This window comes from Pongo abelii, chromosome 1 (genome assembly GCF_028885655.2).
Source record: "Pongo abelii isolate AG06213 chromosome 1, NHGRI_mPonAbe1-v2.0_pri, whole genome shotgun sequence".
In the NCBI taxonomy this organism is placed as follows: domain Eukaryota; kingdom Metazoa; phylum Chordata; class Mammalia; order Primates; family Hominidae; genus Pongo; species Pongo abelii.
The window spans coordinates 165,920,148-165,937,622 of record NC_071985.2 but is presented as its reverse complement, the minus strand read 5'-3'; the positions used below and the strand labels follow the sequence as shown (position 1 = coordinate 165,937,622).

General features: G+C 40.4%; 1 protein-coding gene and 1 non-coding gene across 4 annotated transcripts in view; both read left to right on the top strand.

Annotated features, from left to right (window-relative positions):
- The window catches only part of IL23R (interleukin 23 receptor), a 123,925-nt gene that overhangs the window by 43,862 nt on the left and 62,588 nt on the right, over positions 1 to 17,475 (top strand). The gene's annotated exons all lie outside the window — the stretch shown is intronic.
- On the top strand, positions 13,191 to 13,294 carry LOC112131109 (U6 spliceosomal RNA). Its single transcript, XR_002913261.1, has one exon. It is a non-coding gene; the product is annotated as a U6 spliceosomal RNA (small nuclear RNA).

Genomic DNA, 17,475 nt, shown 5'->3' with positions numbered 1-17,475 from the left:
ATTTATCCCTTATTTCCTACTTATGATCAGCAAAACTAGCAAAGCCCTTTTCAAGCCATTAATATTTTCACTCTGGCAGGCAAAGTGCTCTATGATCTTTCTGTCCTTTTTATTCATTAGTAGGTAACTGGTAGCAGGGGCCTAATGGTGGTACAGCCCAGTGCAGTTTTAAACCATTGCTTAGGATGGGCCCAGTGGCTCACACCTGTAATCCCAACACTTTGGGAGGCCAAGGTGGGCGAATAACCTGAGGTCAGGAGTTTGAGACCAGCCTGGCCAACATGGTGAAACCTGGTTTCTACTAAAAATACAAAAATTAGCCAGGCATTGTGGCAGGCACCTGTAATTCCAGCTGCTCAGGAGGCTGAGGCAGGAGAATTGCTTGAACCCGGGAGGCAGAGGTTGCAGCGAGCCGAGACTGCGCCACTGCACTCCAGCCTGGGCGACAGAACAAGACTCCATCTCAAAAAATAAAATAAAATAATAAATTATTGCTTAAATCCCTGCTCTATTCTTCTTGTAGGGTTTCAACAACTTGATTTCCCCAAATTGCTATTATTTTTAATCTTTAAATGGGCCTAAAAATAAAACCTAACACACAGGTTTGTTCTAATTCATTAAGTGGAATTTGGCTTTTAAAGTGTGTATAATTATGCCATGTTACCACTAAATTCATGGACGGTATTGTTAATAATGACCCTCAGATCTTAAATTTAGTGTCTACATAGCTGATCAACTTTCCTGTTTGCCTCATACTAAGGGGGTTTTCAGGACAAAGGATTTTCAGTTTTAAAACCTGGAAAGTTGTGGGCAAACTAGGACAAGTTGCTCACCTTATCCGTGTTTCTTGTTTTGTTTAGTTTATTAAAAAATAAAATTCCACGCCAGGCACAGTGGCTCATGCCTGTAATCCCAGCACTTTGGGAGACTGAGGCTGGTGGATCACCCGAGGTCAGGAGTTCGAGATCAGCCTGGCCAACATGGTGAAACCCCAACTCTACCAAAAATACAAAAATTAGCTGGGCGTGGTGGTGGGCGCCTGTAATCCCAGCTACTCAGGAGGCTGAAGCAGGGAGAATTGCTTGAACCCAGGAGGCAGAGGTTGCAGTGAGCTGAGATCACACCACTGCACTCCAGCCTGGGTGAAACAGCGAGACTCCATCTCAAAAATAATAATAAATAAAATAAAATAAGATGCCGGCTGGGTGCGGTGGCTCCTGCCTGTAATCCCAGCACTTTGGGAGGCCGAGGCGGGTGGATCACCTGAGATCAGGAATTTGAAACGAGCCTGGCCAACATGGTGAAACCCTGTCTCTACTAAAAATGCAAAAATTAGCCAGGTGTGGTGGCACACACTTGTAATCCCAGCTACTGGGGAGGCCGAGACAGGAGAATTGCTTGAACTCAGGAGACGGAGTTTGCAGTGAGCCAAGATCGTGCCATTGCACTCCAGCCTGGGCAACAAGAGGGAAACTCCATCTCAAAAAATAAAATAAATAAAATAAAATAAAATAAAATAAAATAAATAAAATAAAATAAAATAATAAAATAAAATATAAAATAAAATAGCCTTCTGTGGTGTTGTTGAAGTATGCTTTTTTTTTCCTGTCAGTAATTCTTAAAAATTTCACAAACCATTTTTTAAAGCATTTATTGGACCCTTACTGTTTGCCAAGCACTGGGCCAAGAGCTTTATAAATGCTGCCTCATTTAATACCCTATACAACCATGTGAAGCCCTGGGATAGTGAAATGCTTATATCCTCCTAAAATTCATATGTTGAAACAAACCCCCAATGCAATAGTAACAAGAGTTGGGGCCTTTGAAGTGAGATTAGGTCATGAGGGTAAAGCCCTCATGGATGGAATTATTGCCCTTCCATAAGAGGCCTGAAAGAGAGCTTGTTTGCCCTTCTACCCTGTGAGGACACAGCCAGAAGGTGCTATCTATAAAGCACAGAGTGAGCCCTCAATGCCTTGATCTTGGACTTCCAAGCCTCCAGAACTGTAAACAATAAATTTCTGTTGTTTATAAATTGCCTAGTCTAAGTTATTTGTATAGCAGCTCAAAGAGACTAAGACAGATGCATACAATTATTTTTCCCATTTGTATAGACAAGGGAACTGAGACTTAGTGAGGTCAGGTAATGTATCCAGGACCACACAGCCACAGAGAAGGAGAGGTGGAATTTGAACATAGGTTGCCTGACTGTCTTATTTTCTGCTGAAGGTGTGTGGAGGACCAGATCGCAGGGCATATTTAAGATATTCTATTCAGTTCTAATCATTATGGAAGGGAATAACCTTCTTTTTTTAAAAAAATCTTTATTTATTTATAGGGTTTTTGTTTTGCTTTGTTTTTGTTTTTGTTTTTGTTTTTGAGCCAGGGTCTCTGTTGCCCAGGCTGGAGTGCAGTAGCACAATCTCAGCTTACTGCAACCTCTGCCTCCTGGGTTCAAGCAATTCTCCCAGCCACCAAGCCTGGTCTCTATGGAAGAGAATAACCTAATCTTGCTCTCTCTCTCCACTTGTTGGATACTCAGAATAATTTTGATCTTAATCAAAAAGAAACCTAAAAAGAAACACCTCTTCAGTCAAGAAAGTCCATGTAGAAACTAGACAGATTTTATGAACACACTGCCAGGCCTAGAGTTACCAGCTGCATGCCATGGGCAAGAGGTGTACACCTTTCATTCTGAACAAGAGTTAAACAGAGGCATATTCTGGTACCAAAGAGATGATGAAAACTCTGATATCAAGGATGGGTGGAATTGATTGAAGAGATGCAATATGCTAAGTACTGTGCTCTGTACTTCACGTGCATGACATCTTCAATTCTCAACTTAAACTTGTGAGGGAACTATTGTTATTGTTCCCATTTTACGGATGGCTTGGGGAGCTCACATTACCTCTCCAAAGTCACTTGACTAAGAAGTAAAGGAGCAGGGATTCTAACGGGGATCTCTCTGGCTACACCATTGGAGACTAAACCTCTACCCCTTGCCTATAGGGTAAAGTAGAAAAGTCATGAGAGCAAGACAACTAGAGTCTCATTGCTAAGTCAACTCTAGGAATGTGAAGGTGAGGGCAGTATGGCAGCAAACTTTGCACTTCAAGCACACAGAAAAACCAGGCAGTGCCAGATTGACAGAGAGAGCCTAGGGTCTTGAGGATCTTCACTATCTCCCAGAACCTGGAAGGATCTCCTGAACTGCTTATCCTGGTTGTTTGGTTAATTCATTCTTTCTTTTGTTTTTAATATAACCCTTTATTAAGTATAATTCATCTACCATACAATTCACCTTATTTAAAGTATATCATTCCTTGAGTTTTAGCACCCATCACTACAATCAATATTGAACATTTTCATCACGCCCAAAAAAATCACATCCACCCATCACTACAATCAATATTGAACATTTTCATCATGCCAAAAAAAAAAAAAAAATCACATCCATGAGCAGTCACTTCCTATTTCTCCTCAATCTTCCCAGTCCATGGCAACCACTATTTGCTGTCTCTGTGGATTTGCCTACACTGGACACTTCATATAAAAGGAATCATATAATATGTGGTCTTTTGTGACTGGCTTCTTTCATTTAGTATAATGTCTTCAAGGTTATCTACGGTGTAACATGTGTCAATACTTTATTCCTTTCTCTTTTTTTTTTTTTTTTTTGAGATGAAGTCTTGCTCTGTCGCCCAGGCTGGAGTTCAATGGTGCAATCTCGGCTCACTACAACCTCTGCCTCCCGGGTTCAAGTGATTCTTCTGTCTAAGCCTCCTGAGAAGCTGGGATTACAGGTGCACGCTACCATGCCCAGCTAATTTTTTTTTATGTTAGTAGAGACGGGGTTTCACCATGTTGCCCAGGCTGGTATGGAACTCCTGAGCTCAGGCAACCCTCCTGCCTCGGCCTCCCAAAGTGCTAGGATTACAGGCATGAGCCAATGCGCCTGGCCCTTTATTCCTTTTTTTAATAATGTTCCATTATTTGGAACACATTTTATTTATTTTTTCCTTGGTTGATGAACTTTTTGGTTGTTTCCACTTTTCAGCTATTATGAATTATTCTTCTATTAATATTTGTGTACAAGTTTTGTGTAGACATATTTTTATTTCTCTTGGGCATATATTTAGGAATAGAATTCCTGGGTCTCTTGGTAACTCTATGTTTAATCTTTTGTTCAACTGCCATAATGTTTTCCAAAGCAGCCACACCATTTTTCATTCCCACCAACAGTGTGTAAGGGCTCCAGTATCCACATTCTTGCCAACCTTTGTTTTTATCTTGGTTATTGCCATCCTAGTGGGTGCAGGTTAATTCTTTGAAGCCTGACTTACCTGCCTTCTGAGGTTCCTGATAGTAAAACTGCATTGCAAATGCCGGACAGATGAACCACGATTTGAAAAAATATATTTGTTGGATACAATTTTAAACCTGCTAACCCCACCTAATTTCCTATTTAGTATCATAAAAATATTTTCTGAATATTTTATACAACTATGTATTTTATATTTCTTTTAAAATCCTTTAATGTGTTCAAAATTATGTATGTTTAAATTTATTTACACATGACTTTTGAGGAACACATTCACTTTATAAAGTAAGGAATATTTGTAGTAGTTATGAGTACTAAGATTGTTCTCAGTATTCAAAAAGTCACTCTGAAAGTATTAAGAATGAGTTTACTAAAGAGAATGCTTTTAGAAATATTCATTGCGAAGAGCATGGGCTTTAGAGTTTTAGATTTAATTTCCAGTTCTGAAACTTGTCAGGTGTCTTTTATGATACAAATATCAGAAAACTCAAATGCAGGCCAGGCACGGTGGCACACGCTTGTAATCCCAGCACTTCGGGAGGCTGAGGCAGATGGATCACTTGAGGTCAGGAGTTCAAGACCATCCTGGCCAATATGGTGAAATCCCATCTCTACTAAAAATACAAAAATTAGCAGGGCATGTAATCCCAGCTACTCGGGAGGCTGAGGTAGGAGAATTGCTTGAACCTGGGAAGTGAAGGTTGCAGTGAGCTGAGTTCACGCCATTGCACTCCAGCCTGGGCTACAGAGTGAGACTCCATCTCAAAAAACAAAAGAACAAAAACAAAACAAAACAAAACAAAAAAACTCAAGTGCAGTCACTTAAATAGACATGACCTTATTTATATCAGGTCACAATTATATGTAGTAACAGGTGGCATGATAATTCAGTAATACCCCAGGGATCTAGGCTCTTTTCGTCTTTCTACTCTGCCATCTTCAGTGTGTTGACCTTAATCTTCAGATGCTGTATCTCCAGGCTTCTTATCCAAGTTCCAGGCAGGAAAAGTGGTAAAGAGCAAAGGAGTTCCTCCAGTGGACTTCCACTTACATTGAGTTGGCCACAACAGTGTCACATGTCTACTCTGTCTGGATGGGAACCTGGCAGAAGGGGCATTGTAAATGGAGTTTGATACCGTTATCCAACAGTATCTGCCATAGTTGCTAGCTGTGTAATCTTAGAAAAGTTATTTAGCCTCGCTGAGCCTCAGCCTCCTGTGAAATGAGGATAATTAATGCCACAAAGCTTATAAAAAAGCAAATTATAGGAAGTGACTTGCATATAGGAAATGCTTAGAATTAAGTACAACACAAAATGGTGTCTTAGTCCCTTCAGGCGACTATAACAAAATACCTAGACTGGGTAATTTGTAAACAACAGAAATTCATTGCTCACAGTTCTGGAGGCTAGGAAGTCCCAGATCAAGTGTCAACAGATTTCGAGGGTCTGTTCCTCGTAGATGGTGACTTCTATATGTTCTCACACAGTAGAAGGGGCCAGGCAGCTCCCTTCAACCTCTTTTATAGGGGCACTAAATTGATTCATGAGGGTAAAGCCCTCATGACTTAACCACTTTCTAAAGGCCCCACCTCTTAATACTATTACATTGGGGTTTAAGTTTCAACATGTAAATTTTGAGGGTACACTAATATTCAGACTATAGCAAAGGATATTATAATATTATGGCCCAAGAGAAACCTGACTGATTTTATTGAGGGAAATATTAATGTAAAGCCATAAAAATTATTATTTATAGGATATTATAGATAATTTTATTCATATATTTTTAAGTAATACAGTAATTTTGGAAAAATCTAGAAAGAGATGTTGCGTGTGCTCTAATAAGAAAGACTTATTTTTTATATGTCAATAGTACATTTATTCATTCAAACTGGAATGCAGGCTTAATGTGGGCAAGGATTTTTGTTTGATTTGTTCATTGCTATGTTGATTGAATCTAGAATGGGGCCTGACACATAGTAAATGCTCAATAAATATTTGTTGAGTAATTATTCCAGTTGATAACTAGAAGACATTTCCTGAATCTCCCTTTCACTGTCTAGTTAAGTAATAATATGAGGTCATATATATTTTATAAATTATTTTTCCCATCTTCTTTCTTAAAATCCAACAATAAACTATAACCAAACTCTGATAAACCTAACCAAGTTCTGAATTGATGGAGGCCAGATTAATGGGATTTTATTACATTTTAAAGAGGACATAAAAGATATAAAAGGTTAGCATAAAAATGAATGTTCTCCTCTAGTAAAGTCAAAGGACTAGCTTATAAATATAGACAGGTCAGAAAAGGAAACAAACACCTATTTATCTATTGACTAGTTACAAACAAACTAATGAGTTGAAAAAAATTAGAGAAGAGGGCTGGGCGCAGTGGCTCATGCCTGTAATCCCAGCACTTTGGGAGGCTGAGGCAGGTGGATTGCTTGAGCTCAGGAGTTTGAGACCAGCCTGGGCAACATGGCGAAAAATACAAAAAATACAAAACTTTCTACAAAAAATACAAAAATTAGCCAGGCGTGTTGGCGGGTGCCTGGAGTCCAAGCTATTTGGGAGGATGGCTTAAACCCAGGAGGCAGCGGTTGCAGTGAGCCACTGTACTCCAGCCTGGGCGACTTAGCCAGATCCTGTCTCAGAAAAAAAGAAAGAAAAGAGAAAAGAAAAGAGCAAGTCAATTTCTCTAACTACCAAAAAAAAAAAATCTTTCCCTCAAGGAGAAAGCTGACTTATAATGAATGTTGTGGTCGAGGTAGTAGTATGCTTAAAGAAGCTCTTCTAAAGATTCGGTTATTAGGGTATTTTCCACATTGGCAACTAGGTACAGATCAGCATGTGCAAGGTTTCACTTCTAACTCATGTGGTTCCGTTTTCCAGTAAAATCACACGTAGAGAGAAGCTTTTTACCTGAGACCACCTACTCATTTCTCCAGTTGCAGAAAGGCAGTGTTTCCCCTATGGCAACATAGGTGCCATCACAGGCCTCCTCACGTTGGGGTGAAGTTGTAAAGTAGAATTTTGTCTGTTGTGCTTCAAGAGCTTTCTTTCTTCCCAGCTCCTTTGTGGTGGCCTCACCAGACAGAGCCTCCTGACTGTTCACATACCTTCTTTTACCTCTTGTACTTTGCTGTTTGAAAGGGTAATGATGGGGGAAAAAAAAAAAAAAAACACCTGTGCTAATAACCATCTCCCTACTGTGGTCCCACTATCTTCAGCAATTTCATGTAAATATATTTTTTATTTATCTTGGAAACACTGGTAATGTCTGGCTCAGTGTATTCTACTCCATAAATATTTGTTGAATAAAAATGCATGAATGATAGCCCTGCATTCTGTTCCATTCAAGTCATCTTAGCAAATATTTATTTAGCATTTGATGGTTTCCTGGAATTGTGTTAAACTGTAGATATTAAAAAAAAAAAAGACACCATCTCTGTGCATGACAAGCTCATAAACAGTTTAGAATAACACCAATGTTGGGATTTTCACGCACCATGGAAGACCAATAAGGCAAATGTTTTCAGATGCAATATCATGTTAGAGCCCTTAAATTCAGCGGCCTACTCTGCCAATTCATAAGGCCTGTTTGTTTTTGCCACATCTTCTCTACGTGCATATTTTTAATAACCAGAAAGAGTTCTTAGGTGTGATTCCAAATACTATTTTTAAGGCTATGTTAGGTTTCAGTAATTCCTTTAGGACTCAAAATGTAGTTTATATTTTAGAATCCATTTCCTCACTGATTATGAGCCCAGAGAGCTAATTGTGGCTGGACACAAACAGAACCTTGCTGACTGATACTGCTTTATATTCATGACTACTAACCTCAGCTGGGCTCAGAGAGCCACACAGTAATCCTACTACATTTCACTAGCCAGGTCACTGTCTTGCTAAGCCAGGTCATTACTTCATCACTTTTCCTGTCATCTCTCCTCTCCAGTATCTTCCCTTCCTCACTCTCTATTGAAGACCTGCTTCCTACTTTCCTGAGAAAACAGAAGCAATGAAAAATACCACAGCCTCCCTCATTGACTAATGCGTTGACATCTGTACCCATATACTTGATCTTTCCTGCTATTGCTATGGATGAATTACCATTGCCCTAAGGTCAGCTCTCCACTTGGGTACTAGATCTTATCTTGCCTGCCAACTGGAGGACACTGCTCCAAAACTTTCCTCTCTTCCTTCTGCATTGTCATTGTCTCTGTCTTTACTGGATCATTCCCATTGGCTTTTAAGCATGCTGTAGCCTTTGCCCCTTTGAAAAATATAACCCTCCCTTTGTTCCTGACCTCTGTCACCCAATTTCTCTGTTTGTTTTTATGAAAAAAATCAAAAGAGTTGTCTGTACTGTCTGTCTCTATTTTCTCTCTTCTCTTTTATCTAGTTTAGTCATGTTTTATGTTCTCACCACTCCACTGAAACAGCTCCTATCAAAGTCACTGATGATTTCCCCATTGCCAAATTGAATGGTTTATTCTCAGTCTTTATCTTACTTATGAAACATTTACTATCCGAGCATTTAATGTAGCTCTTCACTTCCTCCTTTTGGCTTCCAGGACAGGACTCTCTTTTGCTGCTCCTCCCACCTTCCTGGAAGCTTTATCTCAGTCTCTTTTGCTGATTCATCTTCATTTCAGATAAATTCATAGTGACCTAGAGCTCTATATTTTGTCAGCCTAAAAAAAGACACTAGGGAAAATTATCTTCAAATATGTTGGGTTTACTTGAGAATATAAATAAGGATTATAATACAGAATGCATGACATGGCAAGCCAGCAGTGCATTTGGTGAGGGAAAGGATAAAGGGAAGCTTTTATTACCAAAAAGGAATATATGTGAGCTATTTAGGAACAGAGTTCATTAGTTCCAGAGGCTCAAAGCCAGAGTGATTGTCAATTAATTAGTGGAGATGTATTACTGGGTAAGCGGTCTTCCAAGAACATCTTATCTGGATTACTGCAGTCCTAAAGCATGTCTAGTGATAAACTTTATCAAAGCAGGGGATGAATGAAAGGTTTTTAGAAAGTCCTTGGAAACAGTTCTTATCTCAGACATGTAAGCGTGGGCCTCCTCTCCTTCAGGCCTTTCTTGCCCTATTTTGTCTGGGTCTGACAAAAGTGATTTCATCCTGGTATGTGCAACTTTCACACCTAGGACCTTTTATTATCTCTATCTACAGTCATTACCTAAAGGATAGCCTTCAAATTTGTGGTTTAAAATTCCTCAATGTATATCTGTGTCTAAATATCTCCACTGAATACAGCTGCCATGTTTCTAACCTGTCATGCAAGGTATCTTGAAGTTAACATTTTCAAAACCAAACACCCAGTTTCCTCTCCCCAGACTTGCATTTTCCATTTCAGTAATGGCAACTCTATCCTTTGCACTTTTCAGGTCAAAATCAGGTAGATCCTCCTGGATTCCTCTCTATTATGCCCTTCATCTAATTGATGAGCAAAACCTTCCGGCTCTATCTTTTAAAATGACCTCACCACCTACACTGCAATCCAAGCCACATCATCGCTCACTTGGGAGTACAAGAACTTCTAACTGGTCCACTCGCTTCCTCCAGAGTCCCTTACTCATGAGGTTTCACAGTAATCCTTTTCACATGCACCTCAGGCCATGTCACCCTTATGCTCATGAACCTCCCATTTCATTCAGAGATCAAAGCCAGAGTCCCTCAAGGACTCTATGTGACCTTACAAGTCTTCTAAACTTTCCCCTCTTGCAAAACTCTCTGATTTTGTCTTTAATCCCTTTCCTAGTAAAACCTCACTGACCTCTTTGCTGCTCTTTGAACAGGCCAAGCAAGGTCCTGCCTCAGGGCCTTTGCATGTTACCTAGAATGCTCTTCCTCCAGAGAGCCACAGGGTTTCTTTATTGCCCTAATGTCACCCTCTCAGATAAGACTTCCCTCATCTCTCTAAAACACAAAAACCTTAAAACCCACCCCTACTGTCAGAACTGCCTAACCTTTTTACTCCGCTTTATTTTTCTTCTGAACATTTCTCACCATACATAGATCAGATTCTATATTTATTTGTTTCCACCAAAATGTGTGCTTCATGACAGTTGGGACTTTATCTGTTTTGTTCATTGTAGCCCCAATATCTAAAAATATACTTGGAATATAGTCAGTGTTAAATAAATATTTATTGAATGAGTGATTAAATGAATGAAAGACACTACCATTATCAACATAAATCTGCAATGTTTATTGAAAATCTATAAATTACAACTACATCTAGGTGCTCAGGGAACATCAGAAAAATATGAATTATACTAACTCCCTTCAACAAATCATCTGTCATGTATTAGCCCATGAAAAAAAGAAATGGAAATAAGATATTCAAAAACTTTGTAATATACAGTTATGTAAAAGACAGAGGAAAAACCAAAGTGTTGTTCTGCTTTCTACTCTCAACAGCACTTCTGACACCAGATGTGGGAAGATTTTCCTCACACACCAATCAATTCTCCTGCAGACATCAGCTAGATGTCCTCTAATTTAATTGAATTCTGACTCTGTCTACCTGGAGGTAGCATCAGATCCCACAGGCTAAAGGCTCAGTCCCACAAGACTCAACCCTATCTTAAATGCCAATCACAAGCCCCAGGTCATGACCTGTGCTTTTGACCAACTGGCTAAAAATTGGGGTTTCCATGATACACTCCTCAGGTTTGATTAACTTGCTAGAGTGTCTCATAGAACTCAGGAAAACACTTTACTTATATTTATCCATTTGTTATAAAGGATATAACAAAGGCTACAGATGAACAGCCAGATGGAAGAGATGCATGGGGCAAGGCATGCGGGCACACCACCCTGCAGGCATCCTCATGTGTTCAGATATCTGGAAGCTCCCTGAACCCAGTCCTTTTGGGTTCTTATGGAGGCTTCATTACATAAGCGCGATTTATCATATCATTGGCCATTGGTGATCATTCAGCCCTTCTCTCTTCCCAGGAGATGGGGGTGGGTGAAAGGGCAAGGGGGTTGGGGGACTGAAAGTTTCAATCTTCTCATCACATTGTTGGTTCCCCTGGCAACCAGCCCCTACCCTGAGCCTATCCAGGAGCCCCCAGCCATCAGTCATCTCATTAGCACTTTGGAGATTCCAAGGCTTTTAAGAGCTGTGTGCTGGGAACCAGACAGAGACCAAATATATATTTCTTATTATGTCACAATATCACAAGTTCTATATAAAAATAACCCTAAGGTGTAATTAGTCATTATTATTGGATTCTTCAATTAAAACAGTGCTTTGTGGTCTAGGTGCTAATATGGGGTAGACTTTAAAAGCAGAATTAAATTACTTAGTAACTATGGTTACTGTCAGTTTGAAAATACATTTCCATTTTGACTTGTGGTCTCAGTATATGTGGTAAAAGAATTAGCCACAAACCAATGAAGAACATATAATGTGGTTTTCTCTAACTGGAAAATATTCAAAGATGTCCTACTTACCACTTACACATAGTTGCCATTTTCTTGTTTTCACGTTTGAATTCTTACTTAGCGCGAGGTTAACATACCTTATAACAAGTTCTCTGTTAAGATATTTACGTTTCATCTTATTACAGAAAGAATATAAGGTAACTATGTAAACATCTCAATTTAATGGCATAATTTAACTTAAGATACAGTGATATAAGAGAAATTTTACTGGTAAGAAATATAGCAATTTTAAAAGTGTCATTTGTATTCTTTAGAATGTGTCAAAGTCACATACCACAAATATCTTCTTTTTTTATTTAAATGGACACATAGTCTCACTTTGTCATCCAGGCTGGAGTGCAGTGGTGCATTGTTGGCTCGCTGCAGCCTCCATCTCCTAGGCTCAGGCAATCCTCAGCCTCCTGAGTAGCTGGGAGGACAGGTGCCCGCCACCACACCTGGCTAATTTTTGTATTTTTAGTAGAGACAGGGTTTCACCATGTTGGCCAGGCTAGTCTCAAACTCCTGACCTCAAGTGATCTGCCTGCCTCAGCCTCCCAAAGTGCTGGGATTACAGGTGTGAGCCACCATGCCTGGCCTCAGCCAGTATCTCTTAATTCAGAATAATTGTTGTTTAATGAGTCCTTCATTATGTGGGAAGCCATCTACTCTGTTTCTTATTTCATTTACTCATGATAACAACAACGTTATCATTCCTATACTGAGGATGAGTAAACTGAACTGTATAGAGCTTAAGTAACTTGCTGCAAGTCTTACAACTTATCAAGGGGCAGAGCTGGGATTTGAAGGTAGGTCTGTCTCTAAAACCCAAGCCCTGTGATTTTAGTCGCCATGACATATCCTCCTAGTCCTCTCCTGGTGTTCATAGTGATCTCACGCTGGTATGACGAAAGAGGTAACACAGAAAAAATGCACTGGAACTGAAAAACCTGAGCTGAACAGGAGGAGTTGCTCCTCACCCCTCCAATGACTATCAGCCTTAGAGAGATTCCTTGACCACTTGCTGAGGTTGTCTTGTTCTGATAGTAGCAATAAGTTTATATAAATTTTATAAAATATAGAATTTCTATAGTACTTAGATGCACACATGTGCTTATTGCTTGGTATTAATAGCATAAGGCTGGTTCCTTTTTTCTGCGTCTCAGCAAGCATGTTTCTTGGATTCCAAAAGATGTAAGTAGCTGGCAAGTTTAATGCTGGTGGGATATTTTGGGGCTAGAAAAATTTAGGAGTTGCTGAAAAGATATATAGTAGTAACAGGACTTGGTGGAGCCTTGGTGGAGGGACAGTGATTTTTAAGCTCTATATTCTCCACAAATCCAATCAAGGCAGTCCCCTGAGAGAGAGGGCAGTTGATGGTATTAGATTTAAAAAATCAGGTTAGAGTCTGCCTCAACAGCACAAACACTATAATTGGAACAAGGCAAAGAAGATGGCATGACCCCTGATCAAGGACGGCATGCAAATTTGTGAAGTATTTCCATTTGATACAAATAAGAATGTATATGGCTGAGCACAGTGGCCCATGCTTGTAATCCTCACGTGGGAGGATCCCTTGAGGCCAAGAGTTCGAGACCAGCCTGGGCAACATAGCGAGGCTGCATCTCTTAAAAAAAAAAAATTATTTTAAATAAAAAAATTAGTTGGGCCTGGTGGCACATGCCTGCAATCCCAGCTACTCAGGAGGCTGAGGTGGGAGGATCACTTGAGCCCAGGAAGTCAAGGCTGCAGTGAGCTATGATTGTGCCACTGCACTCAAACCTAGGTGACAGAGTGACACCCTGTCTCTAAAAAATAGAATAAAACAAGAATGTAGGCTACTTGGCTTCCCAGCATTGTTCAGACTTCAAGGTTATTTTCCTTCTAAAGTAGTATATCTATATCAAGTTAAGTTTCATGATGTAATACAATTAACTTAGGAGTCTGAAAGTAATACACCAAACAGGTAATAAAGACCTAGACCATTGCCATAGCTATCAAAACAGGGAAAAAAGATAACATAAGAAAATAATATTTTAATGCTTAAAAAAATGCTTAACCTTCTTTAGTAATTGGTTGGCTCTTAAAGGTGACAAAGAGAAAGTTGTTAAAAATGGCAAACTGAGAAAGGTGGACTGCATGCCTTTGACAACAATGAAGATACTGGCAAGAAGTGCTGATTTGCATGGAAAGATAATTTAGTTGTTAGTTTTCTATAGTTCTGGTTCCAGTCAGACATCCAAATGAAGCTCCCAGTGAGGGCACAGGTATGTGGGAGACACACATGTGAAACAGCAGTTGAAGCTGAGAAGGGAGTGAGCCCAGAAAAAGGGGTCAGGGAAAAGGCAAACACACTAGGGCTGACCTTCAATGTGAGTGAACTCAGAGAGCAGGGAGAGAAACCCAGGTGGAAGGCTGGAGGGGGACATGTCACTAAGCAGGTGTGAGAGAGGAAGGCCCTCTAACCCAGAAGACAGGCTTTGGGTAGCAAGGGAAGTGAGAATTATAACCAATCAAGAGGGATAAATGCCTAAATGAGGATTCAAAGGACTTCACCTTGTAAAGGACACCATTTTAAAAGAGCAGTTTCAAGGAAAAGTAACGGCAAATACCACAATAAAAGGACTAAAGACTAAATGGGAATAAGTTGGATGTAGTTACTAAGGAGGTAGAAAATCTGAGAAGCTTAAGAACATGAAATAATGGAGTACGTAGTTCAAAGAAGGGCTCAAGAAATGGGAACTGAGGAAATTCTAGTGAAAATACTTCCATGTTACAAATGAATCTGATTACAGATTATGTTGTGTTTTGGAGTCTGAGGGGGGCCCTATTCATCTCTGCAGAAGAATGAGTGAACGAGGGGTGGGACAAGAGGCTAGGAGATTTGAGGACACTCCTGTGTTAGTCCGTTCTTGCCTTGCTACAAAGAAATATCTACACCAGGTGTGGTGGCTCACACCTCTAATCCCTGAACTTTGGGAGGCCAAGGCAAGAGGGTCACTTGAGCTCAGAGCTCGAGGCTGGCCTGGGCAATGTGGCGAAACCCTGTCTCCACAAAAAATTAGCTGAGAGTGGTGGTGCATGCCTGTAGTCCCAGCTACTCAGGAGGCTGAGGTGGGAGGATCTCCTGAGCCTGGGAGGTCAAGACTGCAGTGAGCTGTGGTCACACCACTGCACTCCAGCCTGGGTGACAGAGTGAGACCCTGTCATTTAAAAAAAAAAAAAAAAGAAAGAAAGAAAAGAAAAGAAATACCTGAGGCTCAGTAATTTATGAAGAAAAGAGTTTTATTTCAGCTCACAGTTCTGCAGGCTGTCCAGGAAGATCATGAACAAGACAGAGGGAGGGGGGATGTGCCACACTCTCTAAAATAACCAGATCTGCCTGAACTCAAGAGCGAGAAGTCACTCATTACTGCCAGGAGGGCAGCAAGCCATTCATGAAGGGTCTGCCTCCCAAGTCCTCACCTCCAACACTGGTGATTACATTTCGACATGAGATTTGGAGAGGATGAGGGTGGAAACAATATCAAATCTCTTCACAGAAATCAGAGGAGCAAAGAAGCATTCTCCAGCACTCCTTTCACCACTGCCTCCAACCCTCATCCACTAAAAACACCATGTGATTATTTAGGGGTAGAGATTTAAAAACAGAGGCTCAAACATTCTGTCCAAAGCCAGTGAAAACAATTTGAAACTCTGGCATTAACAGATATCATTTGGAATTCTACCAAGTTTATTGGGCTACTTGGAGATTCTCATTCAATTATAAATACTTAGATAAATATGCTTTGAAATGATACTTAATAGCCCTCTCTACTCCCCTATTCTAAACTAGATCTTTCCTCTTTATCTTTTCCATCCTCTTCCACAGTGCATGACTCCCTTTCCCCTCATCAAACCTGTCATTAGGTCCAGTCAGTTCTACACTCAAAATCCTTCATGGGTTGGGCGAGGTGGCTCATGCCTATAATCCCAGCACTTTGGGAGGCCAAGACGGGCAGATTGCTTGAGTTCAAGAGTTGGAGACTAGCCTGAGTATCATGGGAAAACCCCATCTCTGCACAAAATACAAAAATTAATTGGGCATGGTAGTACATGCCTGTGGTCCCGGCTACTCAGGAGGCTGGGGTGGGAGGATCACTCGAGCCCAGGAGGTCAAGGTTGCAGTGAGCCAAGATGGCCCCACTGCACACCAACCTGGGTGACAGAGCCAGACCCTGTCTCAAAATCCTTCATATCCACCCCCATTGGCTTCTACCTGCTTCAGACTAATAATCCGATTCTGGATTATTGTATAGCCTTTTGATTTTTCCACTACCACCAACTTTCATTTCCCACCAATCCTCCGTAAAGGTGCTAGACAGCCCCAGAGACCCTCAAAATAGTGTGAATCTCACTATATGCACTCTCTTTTTATCACTTACGTGATACAGTCCTGATCCATCAGTAGCTCATGGAAGGTCTTCTGACAGGCCTGCTCCACTACAAGTTTCTTCTTGCATTTTCAGGATCCAGGCTATTGCACTTGTTGAACCTTCTCAGAAGTGTCATGTTTCATGTATTTGTTTCAGAACATGCTGGTTGTCTCTGTCCAGGAGGTTGGCCTTCCCCTACCCCATCGCAATCTCTCACCCCATCCTGACTCCTCCCCACCACTCCATCCTCACCCTATATCCTGATGGAAATGTCTGACTTCACAGTCCTTGCACTGAACCAAAATGCAGTGCTCCTTTCCAAAGGCAGCTATTCTGGCTATTCCAAGCTATGTCCAGTGCTGACTTCACTAATAGGCACAGTAGGCACGGTGGCTAGGGCCCACAATAATTTTAGGAGTCCATGAAAATGTTTAATTTTACTTAAAATCAGAAGAGAAAAATAACTGTTATGTTCATGTATATGCATGTATATGGCATGCATATGTATACATCTATGTATATGTGTGTATATTTTTGTGTATTTTATATATTTATATAATATATACACTCATTGTTTTTTTAATGGAGGAAAGGGTCCATGAAGGCAGAAGTGTTCAGGGCCCATTGAAGTCATACTGTGGCCCTTGTCAGATTTGAATTTATTTTTTAAAATTATGAAAATAAAATCAATTTTGAAATATTTTTCAATAAAAGGTTGCATGTTTGAAAGCAGGCTTAAAAAGTTAGCGTTTTTGTCCAGGCACAGTGGCTCATGCCTGTAATCCTAGCACTTTAGAAGGCTGAAATGCACAGATTGCTTGAGTCCAGGAGTTCGAGACCAGCCTAAGCAACACAGCAAGACCCTGTCTCTACTGTTTAGAAAGTTAAATTTCAATTTTTTGTTTTTGTTTTTGTTTTTGAGACGGAGTCTCGCTCTGTCGCCCATGCTGGAGTGCAGTGGTGCGATCTTGGCTCACTGCAAGCTCCGCCTCCTGGGTTCACGCCATTCTCCTGCCTCAGCCTCCTGAGTAGCTGGGACTACAGGCGTCCGCCACCACACCCGGCTAATTTCTTTTTGCATTTTTGGTAGAGATGGGGTTTCACCATGTTAGCCAGGATAGTCTCGATCTCCTGACCTTGTGATCCACCTGCCTCGGCCTCCTAAAGTGCTGGGATTACAGGCGTGAGCCATAAATTTTAATTTTTTTAAAAAAGGTAACATTTTAAAAATCTGGAATAATTAATTCAAACTTTTTTTCTTTTCTTTTTTTTTTTT